Source organism: Paroedura picta, chromosome 5, assembly GCF_049243985.1.
Source record: "Paroedura picta isolate Pp20150507F chromosome 5, Ppicta_v3.0, whole genome shotgun sequence".
In the NCBI taxonomy this organism is placed as follows: Eukaryota; Metazoa; Chordata; class Lepidosauria; order Squamata; family Gekkonidae; genus Paroedura; species Paroedura picta.
This window is the reverse complement of record NC_135373.1, coordinates 85,708,688-85,731,009: the sequence shown is the minus strand read 5'-3', so window position 1 is coordinate 85,731,009 and position 22,322 is coordinate 85,708,688. Positions and strand designations below refer to the sequence as shown.

General features: G+C 43.5%; 1 protein-coding gene across 3 annotated transcripts in view; it reads right to left on the bottom strand.

Moving 5' to 3' along the window:
- NAV3 (neuron navigator 3) overlaps window positions 1-21,109 on the bottom strand; it is a 548,360-nt gene extending 527,251 nt beyond the window's left edge. For all 3 annotated transcript variants that reach the window (XM_077338887.1, XM_077338888.1, XM_077338889.1), the window contains exon 1: window positions 20,701-21,109. The gene's annotated coding sequence lies outside the window, so the exon portion shown is untranslated. The remainder of the gene's footprint in view (window positions 1-20,700) is intronic.
- Window positions 21,110-22,322: the final 1,213 nt, after the last annotated feature.

Genomic DNA, 22,322 nt, shown 5'->3' with positions numbered 1-22,322 from the left:
GTCTAAAGTGTATCCTCAAGCATGCAGGGAATGAGTGGAGTGTGCAGAGCTTGGGTGTGATGTGCTCTGAAGGATATGTTCTTGCTCAAAAAAGGCATTCAGTTATAGACTTGAGAGCTGCTTTCACCTCCCATGCATCATACTACGCTGTCATTTTGACCTAAATCAGAAGTTACATAAAACTGAAGTGAATTAACAGATTTCACCTCACCAACTGTGTAACTTTCATTTGCCTTGAAGGAGCTATTTGCCTTCATTTCAGTAACTTTTAAAAAACAGACAATGAAGGCTCAAAATGCCAGCATTTCCACATCCAGCTGCTGCATCTAGGTGTTCAACAAGGGAAATTGTACAGAGATCACAGGGAAATACAATGCTTGCTAAGCCAGACAACCCCGGAATTTCTCCATTGCATTTGCTACCAAGTCCTATGACTATTCATTTCAAAAATGTTCCTACTCCTGATATGATGTGCGCATTAGCCTACTTTTCATGGGGAAGTTCTTCAATGAATACTCTGTTTGGAAGAAGAGCTACACATTGGAGGAAGGCTTCAAACATTGCTTAGGGAGGAGGGTGGATACAAACACTCCACTTTGACAAACTTGAAAACATGTTCTGGTTCTTCCCTTATCATTACAGACTATGCTATGTTGCTGTGCCACCAGCCTTCAGAAACAGTTTTGTAGGAGAAAGGACACAAGAGGCTTGTGGGAAAGGCCTATTTCATGAAAGGGAGTCCACTTGCATTTAAGATTCAAGCTATCATTATTAAGCCCCAGCATGAATCAAGAGTGCAGTTGCAAGATACCCAAGTGTAATAATATAAATCATCTTTTAACAATGTACAAAATGTGTGGGTGCTTAAACTGTTGCTTTTCAAGATGATCAGTTTCAAGATCACCTACTTTACACTCAGTAAGGAGCTGAAGTTATCCAGAATAGGGATTAGGGACATTAGCAGTAATGGCCCCAACTTTGGAGACAATTTCATCAAAACGTGTGAAGTTTTTAACATTAAGAATTGAAAGTCAATCTTTGGCCTGTTTTGAGAACTAGGTGTTCAGGTACTCATGAGCCAGAAATGATTGTTACAGCTATTTTGATGTGAACTATTATTATTCTACTTGGTATTTACTTCCTCTTTAATTGTAAGTTTCTTTGAGCTTCTGGAAACGCAGAATCTTTATTTTTATTTTTTTAAGTGCTTTGTACAATAAATGATAGATAATATAATTTTTGCACAGTTGGACAAAAAGGCAGAAGTGAGAATGTTTAACTGTGCCCCAAATTTGCATATTTTAAAGACATTTATTCACTTAAGAAGAGATGCCCTACATCTATCTCATATACATGGGAAAATATCTTAAGATTTTGAGATACGAGATTGGAAAGATTGTAACAAAATGATAGACCCATTAGAAAGCAAGAAAAAGCAGCTTAGATATCCTATATCTATATAAAATAAGCTGAAATTCACTCTGAGGGCCTATTTGCCACTTCTTTAGACAACAACATCTTCCAAAGCCTACAAGATTTGGACTGGCACTTCCCATTAAAATTAATTGGCACAGACATCCAAATACTGCAGACTTTTTTTGACATGTCAGCATTAATAGCCCCCACCAGGACTTTTCCAAGTCTGATGTAAAAGACAAAACATTCAGAAAATTCACTGCTGTTTCTTAGAAAATAATACAGCCAGCAACACAGGAAAATAACTTCCTAGCCTGGACATTACAATGGGAAACATACATGCCACCCTGTTGGGGGCGGGGGGTTAAATTCAACCAACTTAACAGAGCCATTCTTTCTCAGTGCCTCGCTGGCCTCAGTCCTGTGCAACTCTTCAGCAGTGCCAATAAGACCTCAGTGCTTGCCTGCAAGCCTGAATTTGATCCAGTGCTTCTTAAGAAAGCACATTGCAGAGGACATGAATAAGGAGGATCTGGACAAGCATTCTAACTTCAGGGAGGGGGGGGATAACAGGAAAGGAGCTGAAAGCATTTCATGCTGTCAGACATTATTCTCTGCAAGGATGTCCCTCCTAATTTACAGAATGCAGCTAATCCTCTTGATGAATGCAGCATTTAAATTAAAATTGTATAGCCTCTAAACAAGAGAGGCTGGGACTGCTACAAACGCAAATCAAATGACTGTCAGTTTGAACACTGCCTTTTCATTGTCCCCTTTCCTGTAAGCAAACAAATTGCACAAGAAGCACTGGAACAATACTGCAGGGCCAAGAGAGGTTCCCCCTGCCATACATCAACTAAAATGCCAAACTGAGCATGAACGGAGACATGAGAGAATGCCAGAGTTCATTTCCCTTGGCTCTTCATTGCATTATCAGGTCTATATCTCATTCTTATAATCTTATATATAAGAATGAGTTTACAAATATTTGTTTCCTCTTGAAAATATTTAGCATATTTTGCATTCCGCATACAAAAAACCTTTTTGATTCCAAAGGCTGGATAATTGGGTCCTTGCATACTCCTCTAAATGAAACAGTGTCATGAAACTGGTGCATCATATATTGTCAGAGCACTACTGAACCCAGTGATGTACTTGAAATATATGCACAAAGTTGCAGTATGTTTGCTTTGTTCAGAGGTAGGATGCTGCTAATGGTAGATCTTCCTTTGTTGTGTTCAAATTATTTTAAAGAGGTACACATGACAAATGTGCCCACAAACTAATGTACAAACAAGATACATGCTTAATTCACGCACATCTATTACAAATAAACCATGCCAGAGGGGTGGAATTGCCACAGGTGTTCAAAAACCCGACACATCCCTTTCCAATGATAAACACACAAAGGGCTGTGCATGCCATGTGTGAAAAAGCTGTCTGACAATGTAAGAATTTACAGTCTCAGAACAGACTCTTTGTATAGATTGATAACTCAGTATTTTTAAATTGTTTCACTGCATTGTTCATCTGAAGAATGCTTTTCAAGGGATGTGTAACAATAAGCAATGATGGAAATACGTGAATTATACTAAATGCCCCTGTTTTCTCCAGGAGAAACAATGAGAACTGATATGCTAGTTCCTTTCTGGAAATCTACATATTTCACATGGAATGAGATGCCCCAGTAAACATATACCCTCCTTGTACTAGAAGATCTAGGTGCATATGTATATGCCATTCTGCCAAATGATAATTATCAATGGTAACTCACTACAAGGTTCAGAAATCTCTGTACTATCCTTCACCAAGTGGTTGAGAGAGCTTTAAATAACTCACCCACTTCCCTTGCTTTTGTGTAATATGCAGAGGTGAAGTACTATAGAAGCCATTCTGCTTATTTAGAAAAATTACTCAAATGCCCAGTTTAGCAAGTGGCAACACCAGCACTGTCCTTAGTAATGACTTTGTCCCCTGCCTCCAGTCACAGAAGTGCTTTCTATCCCCATGCATGTGAATTTGTGAATTATTTATTCATCGTGCACCCTAACTTTCACCCTTTCATACCACCACGGCCGGCCACCTCTCCACTGGATCGCTTCCTTCCCATGCCTCCCCCCCTCCCCCCCCACACACCCCTTGCAGGTCCTTCAGCTCACTTGAGTCATCCATGCTTAAAAGAAGAGGAGCTGGAAAGTTGGGAGGGGGCTTTTTCTTCATTCCATCATTCGAATCCTTAGCAAATATGTAAGGAGGTAGCTTTCTAGTTAACTCATTATCATTTGAGCCCCCCCTGGTGGCTATGAACAATATACGCTTGCTTATTTCTTTATACCACACCTTTCTCCACAATGGGGACCCAAAACAGTTTACATTGTTCTACTGCCCTTCGTTCTATCTTCACCACAATTCGAGGTAGGTTAAGCATGCGTGCCTGCCTGAAGGCCACCCAGCAAGTTTCCATGGCAGAATGGGGACCTGGGTCTCACGGATCCCTAGTCTGATATTCTATCAACTATAATTCAATGGCTCTTGGGAGATTTTCTTTTTAAAGCAACATTACTTAATGGTTGGCTACAGGCTAAGTTAACCCCCCCCTCCCAGAATGCCAGGTTTAAGTGAAACAAGGCTGATGTTATGCAAAGGAAAACACTGTTCCGTGGAGAAAGTGATAATATTGAATCCAGTGGGAAGTTTCTTTCTTTTTCTTTAGCATTAAGAAGATACCAAAAGAAAGTCTGGGGAATGCAACTGCCATTCAGAACTTGTCAATTTAACAGACATAGAGCAAAAGTAAGTAGAGTCAGTTCTAGTGACTGCAGTTCTGCTGTATTCTGGCCTATAAACTAATGCTTCAACATCCTATTCGTTCCACTATAGACTTTCAGGCCAAAGGCAATGGGGGGAAATCGATTCACTTTCCCCTCAAGGAAGGTTCTGATAGTTGTTGGTCACTGAATCTAATCAGCTATGCAAAGAAGAGCTTTTTTATATACATGCAGGAAACCAGGTCCTTGTAAATTTAAATTTCTTACCTGCTTCCAAACAAGAAGAATATCATAAATGCTCAGTGTAAATGCACTTTATGACAAAACAGTGTATTCATGGGGAGAGGGGGACTGGAATGGCTAATTTCCCCAAAACATAGCTCGTTTTCATGCCTGGTGTGTTTCAAGTAATACATAATAATAGATTGCCCATTTATCCAAAATAGAACACATACCAGCTAATGGACACAAAACAGATTTTTAAGACGACTGCCAGAGCCAGTCCCACTGGAATCAATATTTTTCCCTTTAGCCTAAATATTATTTTCTCTCTGTTGATCACCAGGGAGTCATTATGTGAGCTTCGGATCTAGTTAATAGAAAACGAATTCTACTTTCCACCTTATCTACCTTGAATTTTGTCAACACAAACAAACAAACTGGCATATGTAGAGTCGCCAAAGTACCTAGCCAGTAATAAAATGCATCCAAGGAGGAATGGCCACAATCCAAATAGGTTTGTTCTTGCCCAGGCTGTGAGCAGCAGTCCACCAAGGGATATGCATATTAAATATGCTGTGATCCAGGCAACTGTAACACTCATCTTGAGCACTTTGCTGTAATCTGTGGCTCAACACATTTCCTTTGCACCATTATGCATGCTTATCTCAAAGCAGCATGTGAAGCACTGGACTGTGGCCAGGATCACTAAGACAAAGTAAACTTGAGAGACGAGACACAAAAGTTGCTACAGCTGGACCATGCTATTGTCTTGCAAAAATATATATATCCTTATTATAAAAGGCAATCCCTGAACAAAGCTTTCTAGAAGAAGTTGAGAGTAAAAATGATAAAATCATTCATTTAAAATCATGATAAGAGTCTTGGTCAGTTTATAACACCCTAGTCTTAAAAGAGCCTCTTGTGGCACAGAGTGGTAAGGCAGCCATCTGACAGCTTTGCCCATGAGGCTGGGAGTTCGATCCCAGCAGCCGGCTCAAGGTTGACTCAGCCTTCCATCCTTCCGAGGTCGGTAAAATGAGTACCCAGCTTGCTGGGGGGTAAATGGTAATGACTGGGGAAGGAACTGGCAAACCACCCCGTATTGAGTCTGCCAAGAAAACGCTAGAGGGCGTCACCCCAAGGGTCAGACATGACTCGGTGCTTGCACAGGGGATACCTTTACCTTTACCTTTAGTCTTAAAAGAGGGACCTCAGACAAAACTTTACACCTGTCCATATCTCAGTGAGTATTAAATTTGGGCAAAGATAAGATCGTATATGTTGATATTGATAATTTTATCAATTAAAAATAACTGAATCACAAAACAATAGATTTGGCTTCATTCTGGACTGTGTGAAGATCAAGTAAACAACATCATCATTCCACATGATTGTATTCTTGGGTCAAAAGGGAACAACAGTGTGGCAATGTACAGAGAAAAGCATATAAAATAGGATTAAAGTTGAATAAGGACAAGACACTGCACTGAGCAGGCATTGTAGAGCAATTCTTCGTGCAGCTGTTTTTTTTTTAATCTGTTTTCAAAAGGTTTTAACACAACATTCTCCCTTTACATCCTATGTTACATTGACTGTGGAACAGATTGTAATAGGATACCAAACAGTGATACAATGGATCATGGCAAGGGAATTTAAAGTGCTTTATGGGAGACAAAACAGACAGGCACACTGTACCACATAGTACAATTAAAAAAAAACAGCACCTTTGGCTGAGCAATTGTACATCTTCAATTCTGATAGATTTATTTTCTTCACTACCTTCCCCAGAATTAAATCCAGACACATGTTGATTATATAAACTAAGCCTGTTATTCCTACTTGGTCCTTGAATGTCTTAAACATCTCCATTATGTTGTATGCTAATTTGATGCTCACCCTCAGCCTATATGTATGGAGTGGTAAACTTCCATTTCAATGTATTTGAAGAAGTGTGCATGTGCTCAAAAGCTTATACCATGAATAAAACTTTGTTAGTCTTACAAATGCCAGTGGACTTGAATTTTCAACATTATTCCTGTCTGGATTCCAGCTGCTGGCTGAACTCTCCCTGGTGCTGGAGCACCCTCCTGCTTGCTGTAGCAAATAGCCAAAGTCACTCTGCTATAAACTAGGCTTCATTATTTGAAATTACAGCCTCTGAAAATCCATTTGTTGTCAAGAGCTTATGTCATGCTTTGAAAACAGCTTCAGATTTTATTAGTAAAATGGGAATCATGTCCAACAACCATCAAGATGGTCTGACCCCAAAATGGGCAACCAAAGAAAATATCATAGGATTTTTACTAGCTCCCATGGCTGCACCTGGACTGGCCTTGAAGCCTGTACCTCCTGACTGCTTTCAGCAGCACCGTAGATTGCTACACATAAGTAAAAGCAATGGTTATCAATGCTGAGGTGTCCATTATGTAGAGCCAATGCATAATATGTCAGGGCTGTGAGTCTGATGACGATGCTCCACAGAGGCAACTTTTGTGCACTTGTTGACAGAGATGGCCTAAATTCTTTCTGAAGTTTCCTTGATAGCCTCACCTTCCATACCCAGTTAAGACTATGGGCGAGAATGGGGTCCTTAGATGATGTAGTAGCACTCGCAGCTACTAGGAGCTATTTATTTCACAGCAGCCTTCAAGAAGAAGGCATTACCAGCCTCAGTGGATGTGGAGGCGAAGGCAGTTCCAGGCATCAGCATGAATACTCTCCTTACCTGGCCTATGGATGGAGATCTATTAACAAGCATTCAAAAAAATATTTTCAAACAGGCACAAAGACAATGTTGGTCTAATAAAAGCAAACAGTCCCAATGATGGCTTGTAGTCTGCATCAGTAATAAATGGTGATTGTAAATAGAGTCATAGCATTTCTCCACCCTGGTGGCAATTGTGGGAGCACTGTGATCAGTTTGGCCATATGGCTATTCTGTTGGAACAGCCTTTCGCAACCATGGTTTTGTGAAACTCTGGAGTTCCTTGGTGGTCCTGGAAGGGTTTCACAAATGGGTGAGAGTTACTTACATTTTTACATTTTTTAATTTAAATATCAGGTGATAAAACCATATACGGTCATGTCAACCCATCCACCCCCCCTCCCCAAATGACTAATGATGGGTCTGGAGGGGGTGGAAAGGGGAGGAGCCCCAGGTGGGCAGGCACACTGCTATGCTTCCCAACCATATTCTGCACAATGGTGCCATTTCTGGAGCTTCTTGACGCCTAAAGAATGTTTCAGGGGTTTCTCAGTGGTAAAATAGTTCAGAAAGGCTGTGTTGGAGCCTTCATTTTTTAGCAGAATATAATGGGGGTCTCATTAAGAGTTGGGGATCATGGCAGCAACCATAGAAAAGCATCACAGAAGAGAGTCAGTGACTTTTTCTCATCAAAATGGACCAACAATTTACGCTTCCCATCTGAGTGCATAATGTCCTTTGTAGCTCAATAAAATGCCTAGCTATGCATTTGGCCTTTTTACAATCCCATGCAGGTCTCAGTTTTGTAATATATTTTGGGCTGCCACATCCCAAAAGATGTTCCACTGACCCAAGGTGCCCTTCCATGATTTCTATAAAGTCCAACACAGTGCTTAGGATAGGCTTAGACAAACTGGAAGAGAACCTACTTTGGATTTCCAGAACTGCTCCTGATAACCACAAAAACTGAGGAAAGTGCTTCTTCATCAAGGTACACAAAGCAACTTTCAATTTAACAACAGCTTTTAAATGAGTCATACCTAGATCACTGAAAAACAGCCATAAGTTAATAGAGTAAATAAGCAGCTAATTTCTTCCTTGTCCCTAACACAATGCATCTTTTAAAATCAAATTACATCACCTAATCAAAACTGACTTAATCTCGAGACTTCTGCTGAGCAAGAGCAGCTCTAATAATCACCACCGCCACATCATTTAAATGACGCACATAAAAAAATGTGGATTTGCATCATTATTTGTAGACACCTAAACTGGTAGTGCATTTATATTCAACGGAGCACTTGCTGCACTTCATATCTCATGAACAGAGAAAGGGAGGTGGAAGTAGAAGAACAGGAGATGCTACACACTGGGAAAGGTGAACAGAGAAACTGTTCAGACAGCTACTGGACTCTGATTTTGTTGTTCAGACAGCTATCACTCTTGAGCCATTTTTAACCAAATAAAGTAGTATGAACCTGTGAGCTAAATCTCATCAGGATGCCCCATCTTCTTCAGCACTTCCCCAGTGAGTAGAAAGAACCCACTTTATCTGCCCTGCATGGCTTATGAACAGGAATACTTTGGGACAACAACAGACTTTACAAGATATTTGATTTTACACTAACATTAGTCATAAGTTCTGTTTCTCAGGAACAATTATCATCTCTGTAGGAAGTGAATTCTGAGCTAGCAGAAGTGGCAAGGATCCAAAAAAACCCACATGACTAGTTTTATGTACCCCGGAGGATTCTGAACTTCCACTTCCCAGGCAGTGAACTGCCGTGCTGCATAACAAAGCATTTTTGAAGTGGAAGTCTCAGGAGCAATTAGCATTGTGTCAGGGGTTCCATTGTTCATTGGCAGGTACGGGAAGAGAAAGAGGAGGTTTTTTAAGGCCACGCTAGACATGCTCATACCACTGAACTCAGTATTGCTTTGAACCAACACACACAAATAGGAACCACTACACTAGGGCTGGTCTTCTGTACTTTCTAGATTAGACTTTTGGTATGAGGCATCAGCTTAGCAGGCTGGACATAAAGCATATCAAATGAATTTCCTCTTTGGAATATGATATGCGATCTTATCCAGTTCACTGTCTGCTACTACCCACACTATTCCCTGAACTACTGTTCTGGAGTTGGGAGGCTCTTGGAAACAGCATGGGGTGAAATATTTCTGCATATTTAAAAGCCAAAATCCTCCCCTCCCCTCGTTCCAAAAGCAGAAGACAACTTTAGATCTAACACATCAAGCTTTGACAGCAGAATCCAAAAGTCCCTTCTTGCAGTACTTCAGAAGAAAAGCAAATATATACTACAGGTGAATCTCAAAAGCCAAATTCATGTAGTTATTTTTACAGGCAAAAAGTCTGCATAGATTGATTCTAAGTGAGTGGTTCCCACATGCCTGGATCACAATCAAAGTAGGTTAAAACCTCTTTGAAAATCTGACTGCTTAAATGTTGAGAGGTTGTGAAACTTATTCAGAGATCTGCTTCCAAAGAGAGAGAAATTTGCTAGATCTCGGCAACAACCTATCTAACCCACCATCCTCTGTTTTCAACAGAAGTCAGGAAAATGTCTACAGGCACTCCACAAGCAGGGCACACCCAGCCCTCTCCAATTGCACATAGCTAGCAATTAATATTCAGAGGCACTCTGCTTCTAACATGTAGGTCCCGTTTACCTTTCATGAGAACATTTTTATAGCACATCTTGAAATCCATCTTAGCTAATGGCCTTCATCACATCCTAGAGTAACATGTTTCTATAAATTAACTACACTGTGCAAATAAGTACTTTCTTATTTACTGCCATATAAACAATCATTTTTAGTCCCAGGTTCTAGAATTAGGAAAAAGTTCAAAAACTTTCATTCCTTTGATCATGAAGGTGGGTTTGTCAGGTCTCTTCTGACCACTGGTGGGGGGGAGGGCATGGGGCTGCCAAACCCAGGCTGTGAAACTCCTAAATATTTAGGGATGGGTATAATACCATACATTCTACTCTTCAGTCCAAAGCATCCGTTTTCTCTAAGTGAACTGATCTTAATATGGAAATGAACTATAACTCTCAGAGATCCATAGGTCCCATCTGAAGATCGGCATCCCCATCATGAAATGTATCATGGTGTTTTCTTCAGAATTAGAGACCTCATTGCATCTGATTTTCCACATAGCAATGATGCACTAATACCATCATTTTAGCTGCCTTTTCCCCATCCAATATGAAAAGAATGCAGAACCAACTCAGAGTGACTTCAAGGAAATATTTATGCTACCTAGGTCCCCTTTATAAAAACACATTTAACTGTACTATTTTCATCTGCAGTTGTTAACCACTTAAAAGACCAACATGGAAGAAAAGTATTCTAAATTAAATAAATGGAAGAAGTCAAAACCAAGACTGACATGAATACCACTCACTGTGCCAAGCTAGGCTCTAAATCAAGAGTTATGGAAACATGTACAGTGCTATTCTAAATGAAATGTCACTGTTCCAAGCCCGTGGGTTTTCTGCAGTTGTCTGTATTCTCCAGGTTTCCTTTGTATTGGACTCTGGAAGATGACACTGCATTTGTGCTTGGCTCTCCACAAGTCATCTCTGATACCAGGGATTGGTTTGGCATCATGCCGTTCACCTTTACTTCCAAGCTGCTGCCAGCCAGTCCCAGCTCTTGTAGTTTTTTCAGAGGCATAAGCAGCCAGTCCTACCCCTTCCTTGTTTGTTTTTTTATTTGCTCTCATTGCCAACAGAATGTCCTTGTACCTTTGTTTGCCACTTCAAGCAAGCATCCTGTGTCATCAATTTCCTCCCCCCTCTCCCCCCATATAGTGCATATTATTATTTTTTAAAAACCAGTCATTATGTTAGGTAATTCCTATGTTGTAAAACAAAGAAGGCTTGGGGGGGGGGTTGTACTTTGGGAAAGCTGCAGGAGGCTGCTGGATGAAATTAACAACATAGTAACCTCCCTGCTGGAAACTGACCATGGCTCAATTTCTCTTCATGAAATTGACAAAGAATGTTCAGTATTGCTGGAGGAGGAGATGGTGTGTGTGTGTGTGTGTGACAGAGAGAGAGAGAGAGAGAGTCATATTTGTGCGACTTTGGAACTATGATGTACCATATTCCTATTCAATTTTTTAAAAAGCACAGCTGAGAGTGGAGGAGGGTGGGCACAGATACAGCATTGGTCAGATTTCAAACATCTTCATTTTGAGGTGGGAAACAGTGGAGGAAGCCAGTGCAACTTTTGAGTTCCACTTCAGGTTACTGCAAATTCTCTCCCAGGAGGGGCAGGGGACTCGCGTTTTCTCGGGATTCACAAAATGCACAGCAAACAGGAAGCACAGTCAGCACTGCACCAGAGGGCCAGAGCAGAACCAATGGGTTTAAATTAATTCAAAAGAATTTTAGGCTAAACATCCAGAAGAAGTTTCGGACAGTCACAGCGGTTCCTCAATGGAACAGGATTCCTCAACAGGTGGTGGGTTCTCCTTCTTTGGAAGTTTTTAAGCAGAGGCTAGGTTTGTCATCTCACAGAAATGTTGATTTTACAAACTTAGGCAATTTGTGACTGGATGGGCAGGAAGGGATATGCCAGTGTTTGTCTCTTCTCTGCATACCCAGGGATTTGCTAATTGTCACTGTCGGATGGTAGGTGAATTTCCTCCAGGCCAGGCTAGAGTGTGGAGATTTTTGGTGGAGGGATCACTTGGGCATGAAAACAGGGTCATCATGGGTGCGCAGGTAGTTGTGAGTTCCTGGAGGTCCCTTCCAACTGTTTGACCCTGGAGGTTCCTTCGAACTGTATGTTTCTATGATTCTATGAATCAGGAGATTTAAGTGTGAAAGGAAGGAAATTCCTCAGAGCTTTATGGGTGCTGCCATAAAATTTTTAGTCACTGCAGAAATGGCCCCAGTGACTTCAGAGGGGTTTGAAGGATGCAACTGTGCTAAGGATGGCACTGGTAGTCATTATATCTCAATGCTGAAGGAACACATAAATAGCCCTATTTGCTAATACAGACCACAAGCCAAAATTTACTCAGAGAAAATGTCCAACGGTGCATCTTCCAAGCCAGCTACATGGCTAATCCCTAGTTAATCCTTCACACTCTATCCAGAATTTGGCCAGGAAATCAGCAGACAGTCTAGAGAAGATCTGTCATCTTCCACTGTATCCTGAACAGAGAAGTCAGAAGAGTAACATAGGGATATTGGTATACATTAGCCTGCTTGCAAGTTCTCCTTGCTCAAGTAAATATCAGGCGGAAAATGCAAGCATGTTGACATAAGCAGACATTAGGATTTAAAAGGAAATTTGCTAGCAATAATAAAGTCCACATTTTGATTCTGTCCTATGGGGAGAAAGCACCTGTCTCTTTTACCCTCCTGTTACCTCTCGTCCAGTTCTCAACTATTGCTCTTTTCCTTTCTATTTTAGCAATGCAGCCCTTGATTGGAGAAAGTGTTGACAGCTTAAACATCAAACCTTGCAAACTATCAGTGCAGTCCTTAGTAAGGATTACTTCAAAGTGTCCGTGCATAGGACAGGCTGCCCTTCCTTAGGTACAAGTATTGGTGAACTTAATGAAAACCACTCCTGAGGATACATGCATAGGGGAAGGATAGTGACTTACTTGTATGCTAAAGAGGGAAAGAGCCATTGGATGAAATACCAGTTGAACTCTGAGCTAAAGTACAAAACCAAAGTTGGAACCTATTGGTGGGACCACAGTGAGCAAGGCAAAACTACCTTCCATGGGCTCATATGTTTATGAACAGACCAGTGCACAGGGAGACAGGTTGAAAGTGTCCCACTAATGACTATGTGTCCCACCGATGTGCATTCACATAAGCATGGCTCAGTATCTTTGGCAAATACACAAAAGTATATACAGTAGTGTCATCTCTTTGATGAGGCAAATGCATGTTAAAAGAGTGAGACCAAGGAATTTTGTCCCATACAGCAGTGGTCCGCAACCATTTACAGGCTGCGGACCAGTGGCGGTGGGGAAGGCAACTGCCCAGCTGTGGAGCCACACGTGCGCAGTTGCACATGCGTGTTTGCGCCATGCACATTTGCACCATGCACGGCCCGAAAACACACATGTATGACACTTCTGCACGTGGCCCTGCTTCCCTCTCCCCCCCAAAAAAAGAAGCTTGCCGGGCCGCAAGCTAATGGGCCGCTTTTGCGGCCTGGGAAGTTTCTTACTGTGGGGGGGGAGAGGAAGCTATGGCCCAGCACCGGGCCACGGCCCGGTGGTCAGGGACCACCACCATACAGGGCTTGTCTGTCACATGAGCATGCACAAAGGGCATCTGGAAGCAAAAGTTATTTGACAGTGGCTCCTTTCAGAGTGTGACAATTTCATGACAATTTCATGACACCACTAAAGCATATTTGGAGACTACAGAAGGATCTTCAGTGCTATTCATGTGACCCCTCCTGCTCCTTTTCCAGCCATGCTGAAAGTCAAGGCAGATTGCAAACTGAAGCATGATGCAATCAAAACATTGTTCCTCTGCATCACTGGGGCACACAGCCAGATTTGCATATAGAAACTGCAAGAAGATATCCTGAGGTAGCCAATTTAATGGTGTTTTCCCAGTGCACATGCTAACATATTATTCCTGTTGCTTCATAGGAAACACGCACAAACGTTCACCTGGATGAAAACCCAAGCAAGCCCAGCATCAGTGAAAGAAGGAATGTTTATTTCCTTTATTCTTATTATCAAGCCACCAGTGCTTTCTTGCTGAAGTGACATAAGCACTGTGCTCTCCTACTGCAAAACAGTCATCCGATTATACATTTCTGGTAAGTCGGTGTTGTTCCTGCTCAGCAGATAAACCTGAGGCTCCCTGCTCGACTCCAACTCCAAGCCAGAGCTAAAAACCTCCGGGCAGAAAATCATCCCTGATGCCATGTCACAATATTTTCATCATTTCCACAGGAAGCTTGGGATCATTAACTTTAAATTGCAATGATACAGGAGCCACAACATTGCCTTGGAGGCTGACTTAAAAGGACAAGAAAGGCAACAGAAATGTAAATGCTCTCCAACAGCTTGAAAACCCATTCTCCATAGCATAAATGGAGAGGGAAGCAATTGATCTCTGGAAGATGATGCATTGGGGGAGGGATCAACTCCTTGTGCTATTTGGCCTAATTGTGTGATGCCTTAAATCAGTTAATGCATAGTTGAGAATTCATTGAGAATGACAATGAATAATGTATTTTTCTGGGCATTTTTATGCATTCCCATAGCTCATCTTTCATATCTGTTTTTAATGCCCATGCTCAAAACTTAGATGAGCCTCTGAACAGGTACAAAGTACATTTCTTGCAGAGTGGGGTCTACAGAGAGACCCCACACGTTAGCGGAAAGGACTCCCTATTGAGACATTTAGTGTTTCTAAGGTGGCTTGAGAAATATTCTCTCAATGTCCTCTAAAAGCTAATGACTACTGTTTTCTGCTGGTTCCCCTCCCCTAATTTTAGTGTTAGAGGCTATTTGAAGGGGCATAGATCCAAATATTTAATTACCAAATAATCAATTAATTTTTCAAAAAAACGGTTCCCTGTCTCTGAAGGACCAGTATTCTGTATAATAGTGTCACACTGCCTATTTATGATTTGAACTGCTTTTGCATATTGATTTACTAATCAGTGGAATTAATGTCCTCCAGATTTGACAAGTTAAATCCATTCTCTCTATTTTAAACTATTCTCACTCATCAGATGACTAAGCAATTCTTTGTACACTTTGAGCAAGAGCCTCTTCATGACGATATCTGGCAGGAAATAATTTTTAATGAAATAATTGTGCATTTGCCTGGCCCTTGACAGAGACCAAATAACACAGAAATTTCCATTGCGAAATTCTAAAAATGCCTCAGTGATTCTCCAGTAATGAATCACTGATTATCTTAATATCATCAACATTAGCTAATTTAGATAGAGATTAGTCCCTTCTATTACAGACAATTGACTGAATCTCATGTCTTAAATAAAGGAATCCGTACCGTCCAAAGGACTCAAAATGCATAGGAGAGGAGGAAGCAGCCTGTTTCAAGGAGTTACCACACAATACCGGACAAGACTTGAAAGAGAATACTAGAGGTCTGGGCAGTATTACATGACCACTACACTAGGTTATAAAGTAATTAACACGGTTTGAACAGCCCTAAGCATACAGACCTAAAATATATACAGTAGTGCTTCCTACTATATGAAACACAGCCAGGAAGCAATACTATGATAAATAGTATACTGCCTCCAAGATATATATAGGTTCCTTGATCCAGAAATGCTTAGCTTCACCAAGACCATGTGGTTTCATATATATATAAACAAATTTCAAGATGCTGCACAGGACAAATAAACAGTGTTTAGCTTGGAGGCAGTATGCTACTTATAATCTCTGTGTGTACACTAATATAAATACTAATATAAATATATATTTATGTTACTTTTAATATATATTTTAAATTAAATGGCAATGAAGGAGGAATATCCAGTTCAAACAGTCAACCATGACTTATTTGGAAATATTTCTAGTGCAGAATGCTCAATAAAATGTACATGGCACATTCAGTTCTCTATAAAACAAGTAACTAAAAACTATGATATAACTTTTCTAGTGAGAGTATACAGGAATATACTATCAAACTGTTTTTATTTGGGTATTTGTAAGTTACTGTTACCTGCCTTGAGCAGGTAAGATAAGAAAGACTCTCTCTCTGGAAAAGAAGGCACCATTTCAGGCTTTTATTCCAGCCCCCACCCTACCCTGCATAGACCTCAAGACAGCATGCTTAGGCTCCTTCATCCAGAAATGCTTTGCTTTACCACATGCCTTCATATAATGTCTCAAGACAAATATGGTACTCATCATCATCATCATCATCATCATCATTATTATTATTATTATCATCATTATCATTATCATCATCATTATTATTATTATTATTATTATTAGATTTCTAGCCTGCCACTCCCCTGAGGCTCACAGCAGGTAACAACATGTAAAACCCCCATAAAACTCCCAGTACATAAAACACCTAAAACAATCACCAACCCACCCAACCATCCCTACCTGGTGGCGGCGGAACTATCTGAAAAACCAGGGATCACTGCTGATGTAAGTTACTGAGTATTAACCCATATAAAGACAATTCCATCCTAAAATATACAGATATTATTCTTTATTTTCCCTATCTAAGCTAGTCAAGTTTGTTTGAAGGATTATGGGTATTCTTTCCCAATTCAGCCCTCATTTCTCCAAGAAAGATACTTATTTGATTATCAGTTATCTACACATACACAAAAACAAAACCAGCTTGGCATGCTGCCCAAGTCCCAGTTTCCATTTATGCTTCGGGGGGATGCAACTATCATAAAAGAACAAGAGCTTCATCTTTGTTGGTAGACCTGTGTCGTTTCTCTACTAGCAATCTTTACAGGATGTAGTGGGGAGACATGATGACAAGAAGCCTGACCTCTCTCTTACTGGCACACTATGGTAGCCAGTTACTGGGAAACACACAAGTGACAAGTTCACAAAAGTCTCTAGAAACAGAGGCCCAGAATCTCAACTGGTTGCAGATTATTGCCTCCATACTCACTTATTTCATTTATACACCACCTTTCTTCCTAATGTGGACCCAAAGTATTTTATATCACACTCCACTCCTCGATGTTCATAGTCAGGGTTATGAGTGTTTCCTGAGCTTGTGCCACAAAAGGTATAAATAAATTTCACATACAGAAATTGAACATTACAAGGTTCTTCAACAAAAGTAGGAAAATTTACTTGCACTGTGCCCAAGCAGATGTTAAGAGAAAGTTATCAAGTTAGCTAGCTCTCGACTTTAGTCAGTTCACTACTAACATGCTTTTTTACCCACACGATATCCTACAGATCTATCTGATGACATTTTATGGACTCGTTCACTATTCATGAAAACAAAATGAGTTCCAAGTCGAACTAGAAGGCAATAGTTCCCAACAATCATCAGCTGAATGCAGCAGCTATTAAAATACAACCATCAGATATTCTCATAGCAACTCCAAACACTATCCACAACATTCTAATGCAATTAAATGCAAACCAAAAGAGTCTAGTGGCTAGATTGTGGAACTAGGATCAGAGAGAGAGAGATTCAAATCCCCACTCTGCCATGGAATCTCACAAACTGACCTTAGGTCAGCCACTCTCTGTTGGCATAATACTGAGTTATTGGATACCCCTTGCGGACAAAACCTGGTGGAGTGAGCTCCCAGGCAAGCTAAGGGCCCCGACAGTGCTAACAAGGTTCCGCAAGGCTTGTAAGATGGAGCTCTTCCACCAGGTGTTTGGTTGAGGCCAGGGGAGTGCCTGGAGTTATGAACCAGGGTCCCGCCCAACATTGAGCACTGCACATCTGGTGTGGTAGATATGAGCCTGAGTTTTTAGCCCAAGTAAATTCACTGGAATATTGTAATAGCTCAGTGGGACAGAGAGTAACCGCTGTTTTTTTTTACCGCCATCTGGGGATTCCTGTTAAATATTGTTGTATGCAATTGTTGATTTTAATGTTTATGAATTTTATGGAGAAATTGTTTTCATTGTTGTAAGCCGCCTTAAGATGAGGTGGGAAATAAATCAATCAATAAATAAGCAAATAAAGGCAGAGCAGAAAACTCCCAGTCCAAAATAGTTACCATTGTCCCTGATCCAGTAACATGCGTTCAGCTCTGCATATGCTGAAATGTCCCACTGATACCTGTGTAAAGAGATGCAATGCTGCTAAGTTTAATTTGCATTCAGTGAATGCTAAGCTTACCAACCTTCACAGGTGGACAAAATGTTGCAGATCAAATTACTCTTATCTAGCTTTCACTCTATCCAGTAGGGGAAAGAAATGAACATTTTATGCAGCAGCATGTATCAATGAGCCTTCAAGAAGTTAATGATTGTCCATCAGGTAGGATGGAAGCAGTCAGCATTTAAAGAAATAATTCTGTCCTCTGCAGCAGAAAGAGGGAGTTGGAAACTGGAGTTAGAATGAGAAGACAACTGGATTTTCTAATAGAAAAACCTTAGGAAATGAAAGGCCTGGATGAAGAAGCCCAACTGTGCCCATGAATAAAATGCTATCACTTGTTATATTTGCAGTGTCTAAGTACTGTGTAAAGCAAACGTATTGATGAGAAAAGCTGGACCTCATTCCTCAAACAGCATATATGCAGATATTTGGTGTGCATATTGCTGCCTTTTTACTAATGCCACAAATGTTTGGGATTTTTCTGTAAAAAGTATTGCACAAATCTTTTCAGTGCCGCTGTCTCTTATCAGGTTGCTGTGGTGGGGAATAGACCACTGTCTAAAGGCTTTTGGCAAAGGTGGTCCAGGCTCCTGATACTCCCATTTAAAAGGGCTACCTGTCAAAGGATACAGTCAGAGCAATTGAAAGTCTGAGGCCTTGTCCCATGGAGTCAATGGAACCTGCTCCTTAGTATATATGTTTAGAATTGCAGACTATCCTGGACAAGATTGTCCAGCAATTGTCAAAAGATATTTATGTATTCTTAAGAAATGTGAATCCAATGCAGCTTGGGACTTTTGCTTGCTGAAGTAGCTCTAGTCTCGTAATAATGCAATTTGCCCTACTTGTCAATAGCCAAATGACCAATAAAATAGATTTGTTGTTGAAAAAGTTTAGCTGCTACCAAAAAAAGTCTATCAAAAAGCAAATTTACATAATCCTACATATTTAGGTTTAATGAGCTGATCAATAGTATAGGTAACATTATCCTTTTCCCTCAAACAATTCAGCCACCCCATTCTACATATCACGTGAATTATTGTTTATTTATTATTTTATTTATTATTGTTGTTTATTATTATCATCATCGTATCTAAAATCCTTCTCACACACCCCAACACTACTCCTCTTTGGGGTTCATTCCTGGAAAATGAATCACATCAATAAAGCCCTGGCAATAGGCCCTAATTACAAAGGTTTTTAACATATGTCTAGGCAGTCCATATAAGAGCATAGACTCAGTATCCGTCTTGCAGTAACCTGGCTGCTACACACACCGGCCAGTCCTTCCAACCTCACACCTGTTCCAGGTGTCACACATCACTCCCTTTCACAGGGGCTCCTGTGTCCATGAAACGCCATCAAAACTGGCCTGGGTGGTATCCAGTTAGGAGAGGCCAGCAGCAACATCTCTCCTTGGCATTCGTTAAGGCCCAGTAGGCCGGACGCCGGGGGAGGAAACAATGAGACGATCGGGCACCGGACTCGGGCAGCACTCCCAGGCAGGCCCATTCAGAAGCAGCCCCCGCGTCATCCAATGGGGCGCATTCCAAGGAAAGTTCTCTTCAGGGGATGCCGGTGCGCGCCGCTTTCTCGGGCAGCTGCTAAAGGCCAGCAAGCCTACACCGAGGAGGGCCAAAGCAGAGGGCTACTCCCCGGGCCAGCCCGGCGGCCTTCCGACGCTCGTCCAAGGCTCAGGCCCCCGGATGATGCCGCCCGGCCAAGCAGCCTCCCTCCAGCCCCGGCCGGCGGCAGCACCTGATGCTCCCAGCCGGGAAAGCAGGAGGGCGCTAGGACTGGGAAGAGGCCGAGGAGCAGCCCCGGCTGCGGGAACTGTAACCTAGGCAATTAACAACAGGCTGCTGCCTTCCACGCCCTCGCCCATTCCGCCTCGCTGGCTGTCGGTCCGTCTGTCTGTCTGTCTGTCTGTCACGCGCCAGCAGCCGGCGCCTGGGCCCCGGAGAGGGAGAGAGACCCGCCCGCCAAGCGCCCGGCCGTCGCCCAGGCAGGGTGGCTGTCCAGCGGCAAGTCCGCCTAAGTGCTGGCTCCAGGTGCCAGCCGTCTCCCCTGGCTCGCTGCGGGCGGCGAGAGAACTTGCAGGCGGCTTGCCCTCCGGCCGCCACCGCCCCTTCCCCGGCGCTCGCACTCTCCGAGCGAGCCCCATCGATCCAGGGCTGAGGACGGCGTGCGCAGGGTCCGCGGCCGGCCGGCCGGCCTGCTCGGAAAACGAAGGCTGCCCGGGGGCTTCGGCGAGCGCAGCTTTGGGGGCCACAGAGAGCCAGTGCGCTCCCCTCCCCTTTTCTCCCCCCCCCCAACCCTCCCCGCAAACAGGAGGGGGGAGAAGCCGGCAAACAATCGGGGGAAGGGGGCGGGGAGGGGGCGAGCCTGGAGAGGAAGGGACAAACAAAGAAGGTGAGCCGGCCGGGTCCTTGCCTCCGCTGGCAGCCCCCCGCCAGCGCCGCCGCCCCCCACCTCCCCTCCCCGGGGCAAGGTGCTGCCGCCTTGCCAAAGCATCCCCGCAGCTGGGCGCCGCGTCCCTCCCGGAGCGCCTCCGCGACCGTCGCCCCTTCCCCGCGCCAAGACTCCCAAGCCGGCTCCCCCCAGCCGGGGAAGCATCGCGCCCAGCCCGGCGCGCAGGAAGGCCGGCGCGGTCCCCGCCCGGCTGGGGCTGGTTGCCTCGGGGGCCAGGGAGGCGAGTCGCTTTTCCCAGAGAACTTTGGGAGCCTTGCCGGGCAGAGGAGGGCGGCCGGCCCCCGCGCCTTACCTGGCCGCTGCTGCCATCCTGGCCGCGGGGCGGGAGAGAGAAAGAGATCCGCGCCGCCTGGCTGGCTGGCTGGCTGGCACCCCTTCGGCAGGTTACTATGGAAATGGGCTTCAGGAGGACTCGGATCCAGCCACCTTCCTCCGCGCCCACTGCCTGCCTGCCTGCCTGCCTGCCACGGGAGGAGAGGCGCCGGCGTGGAAGGCAGCGGCCGCGCCTCGGAGGTGGCTGTGCCCGCTGGACTCACGCAGCTCCCGCGCGCTGCTGGCTGCCTCCTGCTTCCCTTCTTCCCCCAGAGGAGCCGGCGGGGCGATCAGATCTTCTCCTGGCCGCCGGAGCCAGGAAGTGAAAGGACACTCGCGCACCAGCAGCCCCAGCCCCGACGCCTCGCCATCAGAGGAGCTGTTTCCTAGCCACGCAGCCGGGATTTAAAGGAGCCGCGCTTGCCGGCTCCTTCGCTCTCCCTATCCGCCCCCCTCCCCCCCCCATTCACACGCCCGGGGGGAAATCCTCCACGAGGAAGGCCGGGGGGGGGGTAGGGGGTGGCGCCCAGGAAAGTTTCCTGCGGGGATAATGCAGAGCCCGGATGGGAAGCAGGTTTTCCAGAGCAGTTGGAGGCTCTATTGTTTGTCAGAGGTGAAGTGTCTGCCTGATGCGTTATGAATGGCTTCTCTGGCCAGGGCCAGGGGGTGAGACCCAATGGCTCCATCAAAGCGGTGGATCTGCCAACCAGCATCTTGCAAACCTGCCTGCACCCAAGACTGGCCTTAGAAACAGGGAAGGGAGGCCTTGGAGAGAACCAGGAGGGGTGTCACTAAGGCTAAAAGATAGGGCATTTGCTCCCAGAATAATTTGGGGGAAAAGGTTGAAAACACATATGCCTGCACCTGTTGTGTGGCATATGCAGAAGCAAGCCAAAAGGTTCTTTTGACACCTTTGTGTTTATTCACAATTCCCTCCCAAGTTCAAGAGTGCTTGTACCCCACTAAGTCAGCAGAGAACTGTACATTATTCTGCACAGAAGTCACACCAAATTCAGTGGAGTTTACTCTCTTCGTTTGCAACCCTGGGACTAAACCTGCTGAAGTCAGCAGAGGTTCTGAGAGACTATGGCTTTGGATTGCAAAAATATCTTTTAACCTTGTACATACTTGATTATTGCTACTATGATTGATGAAAATCAGAGAAGAACTGATTTGAAACCCAATACATATTATAGTACATATGGGGGGTATGCAAAATAAAGCAATAATTCAGGAAAGGTTCGGCATGTTTCAGAAAATATAATGGCCAGGTTGCTCTTGATCCCCAAAGGGTTCCTTTCCTTCATATAACACTGTCAGCTTTTAAGCTGATACAGCGCAGGCATTAGCGACAAAAAAAAGTAGCAGGTGAAGTTTCCCCTGCCCTGGAGGAAAAGGGGTGGAGAAAACATCACCTGCTTTGTTTCTGCAAGGGAGCCTGCTGTTAAAAGAAAAGGAGCAGAGCCAGTTTTTGAAAGCTGCTTGAAAGATGCAATCCAACTGTATGTTTCTCACCAAGTTATTGATTGCCTTACCCTTCCATACTTAGAAACATTTCATTTTAACTGCACCCTCTGCACAGCCATTGTAGCTTGAAGCTGG